Below are 15,727 nucleotides of genomic sequence, written 5' to 3' on the forward strand. Positions count from 1 at the left end.
CTCGCATATCAGCTGCACTTCACCCTGACAGCTTCTTCCATGCTGTACCTTTTCTAAAAACATAAGTTTAATTTCTACATCAACTCCAGCAATTAGTCCACCCCATGACTGTAGTCACTCAAGCGTCACGCTCAAGCTTCACGGGATTTGGGATGTATTGGGTGTGTCACATGAGTTCTTGTGGTGAGGATTATCGAGGACATATATATCTTGTGGGGACATTCAGCGAGACAAATGTTTCATCATAATCCAAAGTTTAACATACAAAGTAATTGTTAAAATACAACACGATATGGTAAGTATTAGTAAAACCACGACAGGGCAAAGCATCTTGTTGAAGATTCCTGTTGCAGTCGGTGACCAGCCAAGGTAAAGTGTCCCACCAGTGGTGTTCTCCATCCTTCTTTGCTCTTTCTAAGCATCGTGATGGACAGTAATTAGAGTTCCTTTTCCGTTGTTCTGAATTCTTTGCAGCAACTGGTTCAGCTCATCATGTTGAAACAGTTTTCTCACCAATGTGAGATTCATTCCAATGGGGGTAGGTAACAAGTCTTGATATGACATGTAGTTAGATTGTAGCAATTGGTAGGACGTGACAGGAGCTGAATAATTAAAGTCACATCCCATTATGTTAGTGAAGTTACAAACACAAATATTAGAGTGATTATAAGTATCTACAGTGGTGCTGTCTACAAGTATAGAATCACAAAGGGTTCTCATACAATATATACAAGTACAGTTTTAGGGGTTTCATCAGGTTGTATTTCAAAATGACAAACATTTTGTTCAGTGCTGAGACAAATGTCTTGGGCTTTGATGGTGTTGCTCTCACAAATAAATCCTTGTTGCTCCCGCAACACATGCAGCAACATCAAGGGTTTCCCATTTGTCTTCGTCGGGCCCGTGCTTGGTGTTCCAATGGATGGAGTACGGCCCCATTGTGGTTCAACCCCAGCGCAATGATTGGGTATATGGTATATACCGAAGCATTGCATATTGTCAAAACAAAAGCTGCGGCTTTGCCATCAGTAGGGTTATAGGTGAAATTAACTGGATACCACCAGGACTGGAATTCTTTCTCAAATTTAGTTGCAGTATCCCAAATTATCTTTTGAATTTCAGTGGGCAGGGTGCCTCCCTCACCTTCTCTTATAACTGCAGCGACTATAGATTGTATCCACAGTTGAGCTTGGATACAACTAAGAGCTAGAGAAGCATTATTTTGGGCGGCACCAAGTGCATCTGTAATCAGCTGGTGGTCTTTCTCATTTACCTTTCCCCACTGAGGCAATATATCCAATAAAAGCCATTGGTTGTTTCCCAGAGCTGAAAGAGAAGATTGTAAAGGATGTTCTAATTTGTTTGGATCACTAGTCATCATGACTAGTTTGTTTGTAAGCACCTCAGCATCAATGCTGTTTAAGATTCCGAATCCAGTTCCTAAGGCACCAGTCACATCTCTCTTTGATCGTTTTTGAGAGGTGAGGGTCCGTCCGTGCAACCATGCTGACCATCCTGTATAGGATGTATCCAGGAATGGTGAACAGGTAGGTTTAATTGCAGAGATATTGACCTGCATTGTCAATTCCACTCATTTGAGGGACCAGGACGGATTGAGGTGTACTCACTGTTGCCCTATGCTTTTAATTACGTAGGGACCAATGTTACTGATGTGAGGAGACAATTCAATAGGAGGTTGGGCGTGTGGATATGGTCAATTTTGAATTGAAAACCCAAGCTAGAGAAAGAGCACATATGCTTCAACCCATGGCCACCCCGTCACACATGGATTCCACATGTTACGCGCAGTATTCATAAAGTCAAATAATAATAATTCTACACCACATTTGCCCCAGAGACAGATTGCAGAGGGTTTGCCATGGGTAGAGTCATTGATTGTTCAACACCCTATCTGTATTTCTTCTCCTGGTGTGGCCTGCAGGGACAAAATTTGGTGAATACCATGTTCGTTGTGGGATATTTTGATTCCATGGGTTTGCAATGACCCCCATCTCCATTCATCTTTCGGGTATGCCTCATTCTCATGCATGACCAGAATAGTGAGATGGAGGCCTGCCTGATTTTTTTAGTGATTCAACACTTTCACTGTAATTTAGAAGTGCATGGTCCCAAAGATCATGTGTCTGGACCAGAAGGAATGTACTAATTTTGATTAGAAGGAAACCAGTCCTGGTGGAGTCTTTCCTGGACAGGTTATGCCATAACCAAGGGTGATTCCTGTAAATATAAAAAGAAAGGAAGCATGCTCGGTTGAGTATACAACTGACAGGGTTGTTATTATCTTGTTTTCCAGTGTAAAATCCCATAGGATATTCTGTCGGCTCAGTATGAACCTTTGGGGTGATGGTATTAGCAGATACACAAGAGGCTTTCATTTTGGGGCAGCCATCTCCAAGGCTGGGCAGCTCCCTGTATCAGTGTCACAATCTCAGCAATGTTTGGAGCCGCAGCAGTTAAAGGTGCAGTATTAGCATTTAACTGTCGGTAATCCAATGTGAAACGCCATTGCCCAGTTGGTTTCTTTACTGGCCACACTGGTGAATTATAAGGTGAATCAGTCCTTTTGATGATGCCTCTTTCCTCTAATTCTGTTACCACCCCGGGTATTGCCGGACATTGGTGGCACGAGAGGCGGGTAAGGGTACAGACTCAGTTCCACTATGCCTGGTTCCTTCTCATTTCTTGCGAAACTCCACACAGTTCTGTCTGGGAGTTTCCACATCTGCCCACACAGTATATCACATCCTAGAATGTTAATGAGCGCTGCACCAACTAATATCTCTGCCTTGGTTAGTCTTTGTTCTCCTGGCAGCCAGAGCGAAACTTTCCCCATAGCGCATTCCTTTTCCGCACCATCGATTCCAGTGAATTTAACCCTGTGCTGGCCAGGTTGTATGCGATCTTGAGTGTTTGCTGCAAATAGTTTGAGACTATCAGGAAGACTGTGAATAAGAGGGGTTAATTGTGCCGGGTCGATGGGAGCTAGCATCAGGGATTTCCTTAACTTGCCTCTTTCATACATTGCCTGTATGCAGGCTGCTTTCTGTACTGATGCAGCCAGATCAGAGAAGCCAGTAGCTTTAGTCTCCAGCGGTTCTCCTCTCTCCTGAGGATCTATACCACCTGCCCAATATGCAACCCGTGCAGTTAAGGAATAGCTATGATTTCCTGGCATGGAGGTTAAGAATACTCCTGGCCCCCAATAGCCTCCTGCTTCTTCCACACTTAACATAATTCGGTCTCCCCCTGTCAGAGAAACTCGCCACCTATACTCAACTTCAGATTTCCCTGCCCGACTTGAATATTTCTCCTGGATGCTTGCCAATTCTGCAGGAGACCAGGGAATGGTGCGCACAGTAGTGCGGATCTCCTCATTATCATCGACAGCTGTCTCAGTTTTAATCAAGGGTTGTAAAGGATCTGGTTCTGGTTCAGGATCGGGGGTTTCTGCAATCTCAGCATCGCTATCAAGCCAAATATTCCCATCCCAGGTCTCAGTGTCTGTACAGGGCATTAATCTGCAAATCTGCTCAATAAGGGTGGAAGGTTGCACTTCATTTATCAGCCAATTCAACCTTTTCAACTGTTGTTTAAGATTATTGTTTTCACTCGCAAGTTGATTATTTTCATTCACAAGTATATAATTTCGGGTTCCTAGTTTTTTGCCTGTCTCCCTCTCAAAGGCCAACAAGGATTTAAATACTTCATTTTCTGATTTTAAAGCTGTATATTCCGCATTTGAAATGTGTTGGAGAGCAGAGGATTCCTTTGCTTCTTGCTGAGCACAAGACAAACAGGCTCCTAACACCACACAAATTACACCTTTACTGTTTGCTCCCAGCCTTTGCGCAGCCTGACACTGCTCAATGCGTTCTGCGACTTTCTCCTCATCCCTCCTAAACTTTTGAGCCCACTCCTTCCCAGCCTGGGAGGGGGCACATTTGTGTTTTTGCAGCAATTTATCCATGGTAATCCTGCCGACTATGCCAATTTTCTGTTGCGTTAATAGTAGGAGTCTGAGGAGTGGCTGGGGGACACCCTACCGTTGAGTCACGAGGTTCAGACAGGAACCCCTTGCTTTCTAAACTCCTTCTCCGAGAGGAGTCTAGGTGTGGCTAAGTCCAGTCTTAGCCTCAGACTTGGTCAATGGTTTATCTTCTAAGGGTTGTGGAAGTAACCACTCATCAGAGTATTTGTTGTTAGTAACTAATTTGGCAGATGCCCAGGCCGGTCGCGTTCAATGGGAACGATCATGGCTAGATTAATGAATAGTGCAATTTATTAAAGCAACAGATACACAGGTTCTTTGGCTGGTTACAAGCTACACATAAATACCAAAGTTATGAGTACACTGCTAGGCTACAAATATGCTAAATGAATATGAGGTGACTCTATGCATTGGAGATTTACATGGCGATATTTACAAGAACTCACCTGCAAGAATAATGGAATATTGGCACTATGGACTGAGTTTCATTGTGCTCTAGTATGGAGAGTCACAATTTGTCTCAAAAATAATAGTGACTTGATTAATGGCTCTAAGTGCTTTTCTGGGAGGGGATAGTTTAAGAGGGATGCCTAGTCTTAGCCATTGTTTACTGTTCTGTGGCTCTGAAAGGCCTACAAAAGTATTGCCTATTCAGTGGGTCATTGCTTCTTCGGTAAAAAGAAACTCCCAAGTCTGGAAAGCACACACACACGTAGATCAGAATTAATTATGCTGGGTGTGAACAATAAATCGTAGGTACTATGATAAAAAAATCAGTGACTTGGCGGTACATGTGAATTATAGAATTATTTAGGTTGGAAAAGACCTTTAAGATCATTGCGACCAGCTGTAAACCTAACACTGCCAAGTCTATCACTAAACCATATCCCGAAGAAACACATCTACACATCTTTTAAATACCTCCAGGGATGATGACTCCACCACTTCCCTGGGCAGCCTGTTTCAATGCTTGAAAACACATTCAGTAAAGAAGATTTTCCTAATATCCAATCTAAACCTCCCCTGATGCAACTTGAGGCCATTTCCTGCTGTCCTATCACTAGTGACTTGGGAGAAGAGACCAACACCCACCTCACTGCAACCTCCTTTCAGGTAGTTGTAGAGAGCAATAAGGTCTCCCCTCAGGCTCCTCTTCTCCAGACTAAACAGCCACAGATCCCTCAACCTCTCCTCATAAGACCTGCTCTCCAGACCCTTCACCAGCTTTGTTGCTCTTCTCTGGACACGCTCCAACAACTCGATGTCCTTCTTGTACTGAGGGACCCAAAACTGGACACAGTATTTGAGGTGTGGCCTCACCAGTGCCGAGTGCTGCTGGCCGTGCCATTTCTGATACAAGCCAGGATGCTGTTGGCCTTCTTGGTGTCGTGGTTTAGCCGGCAACTCACCCGCACACAGTCGCTCACTCACTCCCCCACCGGTAGATGGGGGAGAGAATCAGAAGGGTAACACTCGTGGGTTGGGATAAGAACAGTTTAATAATTAAAATTAAAAGAAACAACAACAAAAATGCAATGTAAAGGACAACAACGAGAGGCGCGAAACCCTGGGGAGGGGCGGGGGGAATGAACCACCGAAACAAACTGCATGCGACATAGCCACTCAACGCCCGTCGACCCGACGCCGCACCTCTTCCAAGCCGCAAACTGCCCCCCCTTAATATACTGGTCATGGTGTCACATGGTATGGAATGAATAACCCATTGGCCAGTTGGGGTCAGCCACCCCCACCATGGCCCTGCCCCTCCCAGCCTCCCGTGGCAGAGCATGGGAAGCTGGAAAGGTAGCTGACCCCCCACAGTGAGGAGAATTAATCCCTTCTCAGCCAAAACCAGCACAAGAAGGTGAGCTCAGTCTCAGCTGACTCAAAGGGGCAAATACTGGGCCACCAGAAACCTGATGACTTCACATAGGATGTACATGGTAGCTGATCTCAATCCTAACATTAGTTAAGGTAGAGCCATCTTCCAGTGCTGTTGCTCACCTCAGTGAGAGGGAGTAAGAATGATCATATTAAGTCAGACTGAAGATCCTTCTAGCCCAATATTCTCTTCATAATGACCCTTAGCTCCCTAACAGCCATCCAAACTGCCAGTCTTTTTCTCAGGACCTCCCTAGGATCTGACAGCTCTTTCCACTGACCAGTTCTATCATAAACAACAAGACAGGGGACTGTCCTGGGAAGAACCTACCAGTGTAGGTGGCAGACATGCTTGCGCTGTGCTGCAGAATAGCCCTGAAAGACTTAGCTTTGAACAGAGGGGTTGGGCAGACCCCAGTCTAGTCACTTCATGAACTGGTGGCCCACCTGCAGCTTCTCACACCTTTTAATCCAAGATAGGATGACTTCCTTGAAACCCTTGATTTTCTATTATCTCAAGTGACTCTTGAAGAAGCACCATCCAACCTTAAACATGGCCCCATGGTGTTCATTCTCCAATGTGAGCCACATGAGCCTCCCAGCTGCTCACAGAACATTAGCAAATTCCACTGTGGGGTTTGCATCTGCTCTTTTCCCCCTTGCCATATGTCTGGGCAGAGCTCAGCTGGGCAGTACCCCCTACGAAGCCCCCTGGATGCCTTTGCAGGATGATGGGTACTCAACAGCTCTTTCCAGTCACTTAAATTTAAATTTTTCCATTTTTTTTACTTCCCTTTCTTTTCCTTAGGCTCTTAACTTTGCAGTAGTCTCAGTAACAGAAAGAAAAGACCAGGTTTAAAGGCTGTTAAAAGGCTGCATTTCAGGGGCAGTCTGTACTGCTGCAACTGTGTGACACATCAGTGGCTGGAATTAACTGCAGAGAAAAGGCTAATAACCTTAATTCTCTAATTAAATCTGAGCCTATAATCAGCTCACTGGCCACACACTGGCCTCTCTTACCATATACTGGATAAGAATTCTTTCTCGGGACACTTCATTTCCTAGGATCAAAATAATATGCCAAAAATAGCTCTCAGCTGATAGCTGTGAACTACCTGGTTCCATGTGTAAGAGTTTCTGCCCATTCCATGTGTTTATAGCCTGCAAACTACTGCAATATCGAAGTCCTAAAATTTCTCATTTTCTTTATTTATTTCTGAAATGTTAGAATGGAGAGAATAGTTCTTATCTTCATATGCTATTTAGTAGCAGAGCAGGAGTTGCTGCAAGAAACACAAGCATAAATCTGGGTTAAACATTCAATGGAGATAAATGCTCTTGCATTTATCTGTATTTGTGTTTATTTTTTGGATGTTCTTTACTTTCCTGCATGCATGTGAATACCCTTACTATGCTTTCCCAATTTTTCACCCATCTCTGTTCTCTGGAACTCCTTTGATTTGCAGCCAGGTCTCTGTTGTGAGTGAGAAGTAAGATCTGTACATTATGTTGTGCAGGGAAAAGGGGGGGGGTTTATGAATCAAAAAATGTGCTCTCTATTTAGCAAAACACAATACAGCCTCACTCCACATAAACAATTTGATCTTCAGGTGGAATTCAGCTAAAGGGGTTATAAATAGCACCCTTAATAAGGAAGGAGACAGAAGCATTTAAAGTTCAACTGGCAGCGCTCACATACGGAGAAATAGCAAATGAGCTACCTGTAGCTCTTGTGCTCTAAAAAGCACAGATGAAATTTATATAGGAACTCAGCTGAATCTGCGCTGAGCAGGTAGGGGTATTTTTCATCTGAAAACAACAACAGGGAGCCCTGTGTGTTACAAAAAATTTCACCACGTTATGTTGCTTCCTTCACCATTTCATGAGCATCTTGCAGTCGTTATTGTGTTCCCCATTGCTGCACTCATAGACAGAAAGGCACTACAGCTTACAGATGGCAAACTGAGGAAAGAGGAGGCTAAGTGTTCCACCCAGGACTCCACTGGTACTCTGTGACAAAGCAAGGGCTCCAGCCATCTGTTGCAGGTACCAGACCAGTGACCTACATATTGGTTCATCCTCTTTCACGAAGTGCTTTCAAAACATTTGCAAGGCAAACCTCTAGGCATCCAGTGGATTAATAAGAAGAAGGATGTCTATTAGTTTGACTTCTGGTTGCTGTGATTTGGTATGGGGGGAACTTGATTATGGTGTAGAATGTGCACTTTCTCTGTATCCTAGAGCCTTATAATTTTAATGAAGAAGCTCTGAGCATGAGATGGCTACTGCTGCAGTTTGATTTATCATAGCTCATCAAGTTTGCACAACAGTCATGAATGTTTCCTCTGTCTCTGGACAGATGTTTGCTTCTAGCAGGCTTGTGCATCTTCATAAGTGTTTTTCCAGGAAGACCCATGTGAAAAATTTTTTGTTCACACAGATATTTAGGGACCAGCATTTCTTCACACAAGTACATTTGTAAGACAGAGGGTGCACATGCATTATGCTGACTGTTATCTTAAATAAAATTTTATTGATTTCTCAGGGAGCATAAACTAAATCACAGGAGGATCCTCTCCACAGCCTCTGCCCGCATATATCTCTGAACCTGCTGGGAGAGGCAGAAAAGTCCAGAAAGACAGATAATAACACCAATATCAATTCCTGTTGTATTCCTCAGACATGCTTTTAAAACATTGTATGTCCTAGGTTTTATTTTATTTCCCAAACTCATTGCAGTGGCATGGAAACCTGGAAGTCCTGCTTCCCTCCTCAAAACCAGGCCTGCTTCTCCTACAATGCAAACAACATCCTCCACATCAGAACAAAAACTGAATAGACAGACCATCAAAGCCATGTAAAAGCACCAGCTGCCTGTACACACACCAGGACAGCAAAGCTATATACCTGAGGAGCCTTTCAGATGATTCGGACCAATTCTTCTGAACATGGAGTTGACTCACGTAACTGCGAGACCTCACTGTCCCTTTCCCTCTCTTCTTCCCTCCTTTTGTTTCATGCCACTGTTTCTAGGTAGACATTAAAATGCTTTGGGACAAAGACTATTTCTTCCTGTGAGCTTATAAAGAGTGAAATATGAAGAAGTCCCAGTCCCATGCTGCTCTGAGAAAAACACACACATATAAATGCCAGCAGCTAACCATGCAAATACGTATAATTGAAATGTTGGCTATAATAAACATGCATAGTGATGTATCACACCTGTAACTGTCGTGGTTCAGCCTCAGCTGGCAACTGAACACCAAGCAGCCGCTCGCTCACCCCCCCCACCCCTGTGGGATGGGGAAGAGAATCGGACGAGCAAAAGAACTTGTGGGTTGAGATAAGCACAGTTTAATGATTACCATAAAATGATGATGATAAATGATTATGATAATAATGACAATAATGTTAATATAATAAAAGGGAAAAGGAAGGGAAAGGGAAAACAGGAAAAAAAACCACGGCAACACAAATGATACAACTGCTCACCACCCGCCGACCGACGCTGCCCGTCCCCGAGCCGCGATTGCCCCCCCTCCCCCGGCCAGCCCCTCCCAGCTAGCATACTGGGCATGACGTTACATGATATGGAATATCCCTTTGGTCAGTTTGAATCCGCTCTCTTAGCTGTGCCCCCTCCCCTCCCGGCTTCTTGTGCACCCAGCAGAGCATGGGAGGCTAGACATGTCCTTGACTAGTATAAGCGCTACCCAGCAACAGCCTAAACATCTGTGTGTTATCTCTGATATTCCCTCTATGACTCTATAGCATGAGTTACACACAAGGAGAATCAGACTAGCAGTATATCCTCATATATGGACAACATGTTATATATTACTGCTGTTGGTATTAGAGTAACTCTTTGAGCTCCTATTTAGTGTTCTCTTCTTGCCTCTCTACTATGCTAATTTGTTTCTTCCTGTCTGCGTTTTTTTAAATTCTTGTTATAAAAAGACCTTTTATAATTTTATCACCACAGATGTTTTTCCAAGGTGCAGTGAAGATTATTTCAGCAGACAAAGCATGTCTCATTCACCTCCAATTCTGTAAGACAGAATGACATCTTGTTCTAAAACTGATTATCTATTCCTCTCCCACACCACAAGTTTAAATTAGTTTCTTTAATTAAATTTAAAATGTTTACTTCTTACTTCTTTATATTATTTTTTGGCCAGTTCTTCCTGGTAAGGGTAAGTTTCCTTCCATGATCTGGAACATGCAATAACGAAAACAGAAAAAAATAGAAGAAACAATGAGCCAGTGTTTGAAGCTGAGAAGCTTTTAACACTATAGTGCAATGACTATGTCCTACACCTGTAATAAAAAATAATAGCTATATTTACCTCTTTTATAATGATTGCATCTTTATCTCTAAAGCACATTTCCTCTTCCTGTTTAAAGAGGAAGAAAGTGAGACCCAAAGTACTGATGTAACATAGCCAGGTTTACCCAATAGATGGGGGAAGCTGGAAACAAACTCAGGTCTTCTGATAATCTTTGAGATGTTGAAAATAATTTGTTGTTTTTTAAAACCTAATCCTATGCCTTAGGATTTTTCTCCTTGAGGATGAATGGGTCTGCTTCTGTAGAGCTTCCCCAGTAAATGCATATAGAAGGGAAAGTGGGGTTTTGTATAAGAGTAAAGACTGCAAGAACAAGTCCCTTGGCCACAGTGCCAAGTTTCCAAGCAGCAGCTGAAAATATCACCAGAATCTTTTCCTTGCCATCATGCCTTCATGAAAGGTAAATACTTTTCTTTCTGATTTGTACACTTAGCACTTTTGAATGTTTTCATCAGCCGCACAATGCTGTCCTCTTGTATTAAATAAATTATTCAGTCAAAAGTCATATTTCAGAAATAGTCTATTACCAATAAAGTACATTTCAAAAAAAGCTAGAAACCTTGTTTAAACTCACTCATTACCAACTGAACAGCAAATCTCCTTATGCTTGAGATTTTTATTTACTACTTGGTTTGTTAAAATGAGGCATCATTTTGGGAAAAGAACTAACTTTGTGTCTTGCAAGTTGAAAGTGTAAATCCCAAATTCTATAGAATATTCCCAAGTTTGGGAAAAGAAGCATTGCTATTGAATTTGCACCCACACTTGAACGTCTGGGGAGAAATAAAAATAAGCCAACATATAAACGAAAGGAAAGGGAAAACCAAAAAGCTACACCCAGCATTGCTTACCGGGGAGAAGCTGCCTACAAGGTTGTACCCTGGCCAGTTCCTGCCTGTCATATTACTTCCCTCCACCTTGCTTTCCTTTTCTCCTTTCATTCCCCAAGGCGTGCCTGCTCTGCTAGTGCTTTGGTTCTCTCCTCAGCTGTGCCTCCCTCCTCCCAGGCATGCCACTTGCTGAGCACAATGTGCTTCCTAACCCCCTGTCCAGGCTCCCCCCCCGCCTTGCACCTCATTCACAGGCCTCCTGAAAATGCTTTGGGTAGAGCTACATGGGCTGGATGGAGGTTATCTTCCAGACCCTAGCACATTGCCTGTATGTGCTGTGAACCTGCAATTGTGGCCCTTCCTGGGGAAGAGGTGCCACCTCTGCAGGTTAACAAATGCAGCCAATAATACTCTTGTGTGTGGGGGTTAAGGGATCAAGGACCTGTCAAAGCAGGCTGGCAGGGAGCTGACACGTGGGTCCTTCTGAAGTCCATTCCTCATGCTGCCAGTCTGAAACTATATCTTAAGACAAAACAGGCACTGGGGGACCAGCCGGGCTGTGTACATCCTCCAGGGTTCCCCCCACAGCTCTGCAGCCATGCAGCACTAGCAGCACATGCTGCACTCGCTGCTGGGCTGTCTACACGTAAAAGGCTTTCCATTTTAGCAATACTGGCAACATCTCTTTGCCTGAGCAAGTAGGTACTTTTGTTGGCATTGCTCAAATCAGTTCACCGTCACCTGCTGACAGGAGACTTTTTTGCTTTTGTTGGGAATTTTCTTCAGGCTCACAGTCAATGTTACCATGATGTACTAGCCCACTGTGGGGTGGCAATTTGTTCAAATCATAATGCCAAAGAACCCCATTTCGAAGGGAAAGAGCCAAGTGCTCTGCTCCTTCCTTGTCATTAAGAATGAAATTTCTCTACCTGTGTAAACGTTCCTGGGACAGTACTTGTGTTCCACTGTCTTCACTGAAAGTGTATTGATTAGCTCATGCTGATTTAAATCTCTTATTTAAATAGGATTTTTACTGGATGGAATCAGGGGAGTTGAAAGTGCAATGGAAGAAAGCAGGTGGGATCAAATAAAGAATCAACAAGAAATGCAACCTGGACATTTTGAATAATTATTGTGTTATTTTTTATTAAAATCAGCAGCAAAGTGCTCTGGGAACATTGCAGGTTTGGATTCTGCTGAACACTTTTTTTTTTTTCAATTGTGGCTTGCTGAATTTTATGTGAAATCCAGAGAAAAAATAATGAAACACATACATCTTTGTATCATGCCATAATTCACTATAAGTGTAAATAGGCATTTTGTACTCCGAAGTGAAGTTCTATAAATAAAATCAGTGCATATTGCTATGATAACATTAATTTTTTTAACTAAGAGCTAGTTAGTGGAACCTATATTATTAATTTTTCTAATTCATGAGTGATTTGTGGTTATCATAACAATAGGTAACTGTTTACTTTGGAAAAAAAGGCAACAGATAAAGGATTTTCTGTTTCTCTTTTCATTTGTTTGTTTTGTGTGGAGAGAAAGAGTTTAATATATTGTACTCTGAGACAAAATCATTGTAAAATGATGTTGACACTGTAACCAGGGTGATGGAATTAACCAACCAGGGATGTTGCTATACTCCTTGTACAGCCCTATCCAACTGGACGTTAAGTCTGGGGACATGGAGTATACAAATCAGTGTATTCATTGATCTGTATTTTAGTCTCTAGGTAATCATTAATGTGAACGAAACAATAGATAATGTGTTTCTGTCAGAAGAGGATGACAAAATGTGGTTCCGTGTAGTGGACTGAGAAAACTGGCCAGGACTGCCAAGATTAAGAACCAAGTAGGTAAAAGGTAATTCTGTCAGGGGGAGATCATGACCACTGACTCACGGACCACCTACCAAAGTAATACCACCTACTCAAAAGAGCACAATGGGAAAGGACAACTGAGCCTGTGCAATAATTTACATGTGAAGTGAGCAAGTTTGTGCCAATTACCAAAGAGAATAATATTGAATATGTATGGATAAAATGAATATGTATATTTTTGATCTATATAAATCACATGGGAAAGGTGTGTAAGGTATGCACATTAGGTGGAGTGATCCCCCATGCATCCGGCGCCATGAATAAAGAATGCCTGTCTTTTAACACTACATTGCTGTTACAAGGTTTATTCCCAATTTCGGTGACAGTTTTGGCAACCCAGATGGGACTCAGCATGTGAATTTCAACAGATCCGCGGGACCACGGGACCTCCAGCCGGCACCGAGGGATTCTCGGGGAGAACCTCTGATCCCCGGACTGAAGAATTCCAAGCAAGTCTCCTGGAAAGGTAATAAGGCATTCTTTTAAGGGGGTAACGGAACATGGGTTCGAGTCCCACCAGCCTGCTTATAAGATGTGGCGAAAGCTATGCAGAATTGGGCTGAGAGGTACCTCTACAGGGTTAGAGTCCCCACAGGTAACGCCTGACTATAAGATATGTCAAAAGCCTCGCAGGGTTGGGCTAGGGTCCCGGGCAAGTATAAGGGGTTAGAGTCCCCACAGGCATAAGGGGTTAGAGTCCCCACAGGTTCAAGGAGATTGAGATTTTCGTCAGGGGGCTGGAATCCCAGAGGGAGCTTCAATGGGGGTTGGGGTCCCTCTGATTAGTGCCTGAGTTCGTGCACGATCACACTCACTAGTCTCTTGGGAGAATGGGAACTTTTCTGAGCAAGAAACCCATCCCATAAAAGACACCTTTGGGATGTATTTTGAGACATTGGAAAGATCTGGGAGGTGATCCTCTGACTCGGAAACAATTAATTCAATATTGTAATCACTGGTGGCCAATGTATTGGTTGGAAGGTGGGGAAAAATGGCCAGAAAATGGGACATTGCAATATAACACCATTTTGCAATTAATGTTATTTCGTAAAAGAGAAGGAAAATTGAATGAAATGGCTTATGTTGATTTGTTTTTTACTTTGCAAAACCATCCAGAGTGGCAAGGGAAATGTGGAATCCATTCACCAGGTTCCAGGGTTATGGTTTTAACGGGAGGAAAATGTAGTGAAAATGCAAGAAAGTGCTGCTCTTCTTGCAGTTCTGGTGGGGGTTGTTCAAAAAATGAAGCCGAGAAAGATGATGCTGAATTAATAGTTGCACCCCATAGTAGATGGGGAAGAGGCCAGGAAGATCAAGACCAGGGCATTGAAAACCCTTCTGCTCCCCCAGCAGGAAAGGGAGCCAAAAGATTCAACCCTATCTCAGGAAAGACAAGGGGAAAGGAAGGGAAGGGATCAACCTCCCTCCAAGCTCCCCTTAGGGAAGCTGTTGGGAATGATGGGCCAGTAATAGTGAAAGTTCCCTTTTCCGTAACTGATTTGAGATCATGGAAAGAGACTGCAGGAACTTGTCAGGAAGACCCTGAGAGAGTAGCAAAGATAATTGAAACTATAATCAGGACGCGGGATCCTGATTGGAATGATTTACAGGTAATATTAGATACTTTGTTGGATGAAACTGAGAAAAAGATAGTATTAAATGCCGCCAGGAGATAAGTAGAAGGAGCACATGCTAATGGGGATTTACAAGGGACAGTGGAGCAGAATCGCCCGTCTACAAATCCCAAGTGGGACCCTAATCAACCGGGACCCAGGGGAATGTTGACTAGATAGCAGAGGTGGATTTTATTTGGTGTAAGACATGCAATGCCCAAAGCAATAAATTGATCAAAAATTTACGAAGTGAGAGAAGAATTAAATGAGTCCCCTTCAGCCTTTATGGAAAGACTGAAGGTGACTGCCAGAAAATATATACTAATTTGGACCCAGAAAAACCAGAAGCAGCAATACAATTGGCCTCTATATTCATGGGTCAATCAACCCCAGATATTAGAAAGAAACTTCAGAAATTGGAAGGACGTGAATCTAGGGATTTGGGCATAATGCTTGAAGTAGCTTGGACTGTATATAATAATAAAGAAAAGGGAAAAGAAGTGGGGCAAGCATGGAGGGATGGAAAATTATTGGCAGTCCTAACCGAGAATAATAGAAGAGGTAGAGGAAGAGGACGGGGAATGAATATTGGGGAAAGGAGAGGGGTAAATCTCCGATTAGCAGAAGATCAATGTGCTATTTGTAAGGAACGTGGGCATTGGAAAAGGGACTGCCCCAAAGCAGGAGAATTAGACCCAACTCTTAAGGAAATCAAATTAATGACCCTGGATGAGGAATGAAGGGGATCTGGGGAATCAACCCTAGCTGAACCCCTGGTTACCTTGAAGCTAAGGGATGAAGAAATAGAATTCTTGGTAGGTACAGGGGCCACTTATTCGGTATTGAATACATATAAAGGGAAATTTAGTCATAAATCAGTAGATGTTGTTGGTGCGACAGGGCAAAAAGAAAATTGGCCTTTCTTAGAGCCATTAAAGTTTAAATTGGAGAAACAATGGGTAACTCACCAGTTTCTGTATATGCCTGAATGTCCACTGCCTCTGTTAGGACGAGATCTATTAAGTAAATTAGATGCACAAATAACTTTTAAAGATGGAGAGATTAAATTACTAATACCAGAATCAAAAGCCATAGAGGCGAGAGCGTTTATGTTACAGGATTACTCCAGGTAGGAACAGATTCCCGAAGAAGTGGAAAATGCAGT

The 15,727-nt window shown here is 43.0% G+C and overlaps 1 long non-coding RNA gene and 1 pseudogene across 1 annotated transcript in view; both read right to left on the reverse strand.

Moving 5' to 3' along the window:
* The window catches only part of LOC142049655 (uncharacterized), a 923,484-nt gene that overhangs the window by 250,326 nt on the left and 657,431 nt on the right, over positions 1-15,727 (reverse strand). The gene's annotated exons all lie outside the window — the stretch shown is intronic.
* Positions 415-6,240, reverse strand: LOC142049675 (uncharacterized; annotated as a pseudogene).

The sequence above is a fragment of the Phalacrocorax aristotelis genome, chromosome W (assembly GCF_949628215.1).
Source record: "Phalacrocorax aristotelis chromosome W, bGulAri2.1, whole genome shotgun sequence".
NCBI lineage: Eukaryota > Metazoa > Chordata > Aves > Suliformes > Phalacrocoracidae > Phalacrocorax > Phalacrocorax aristotelis.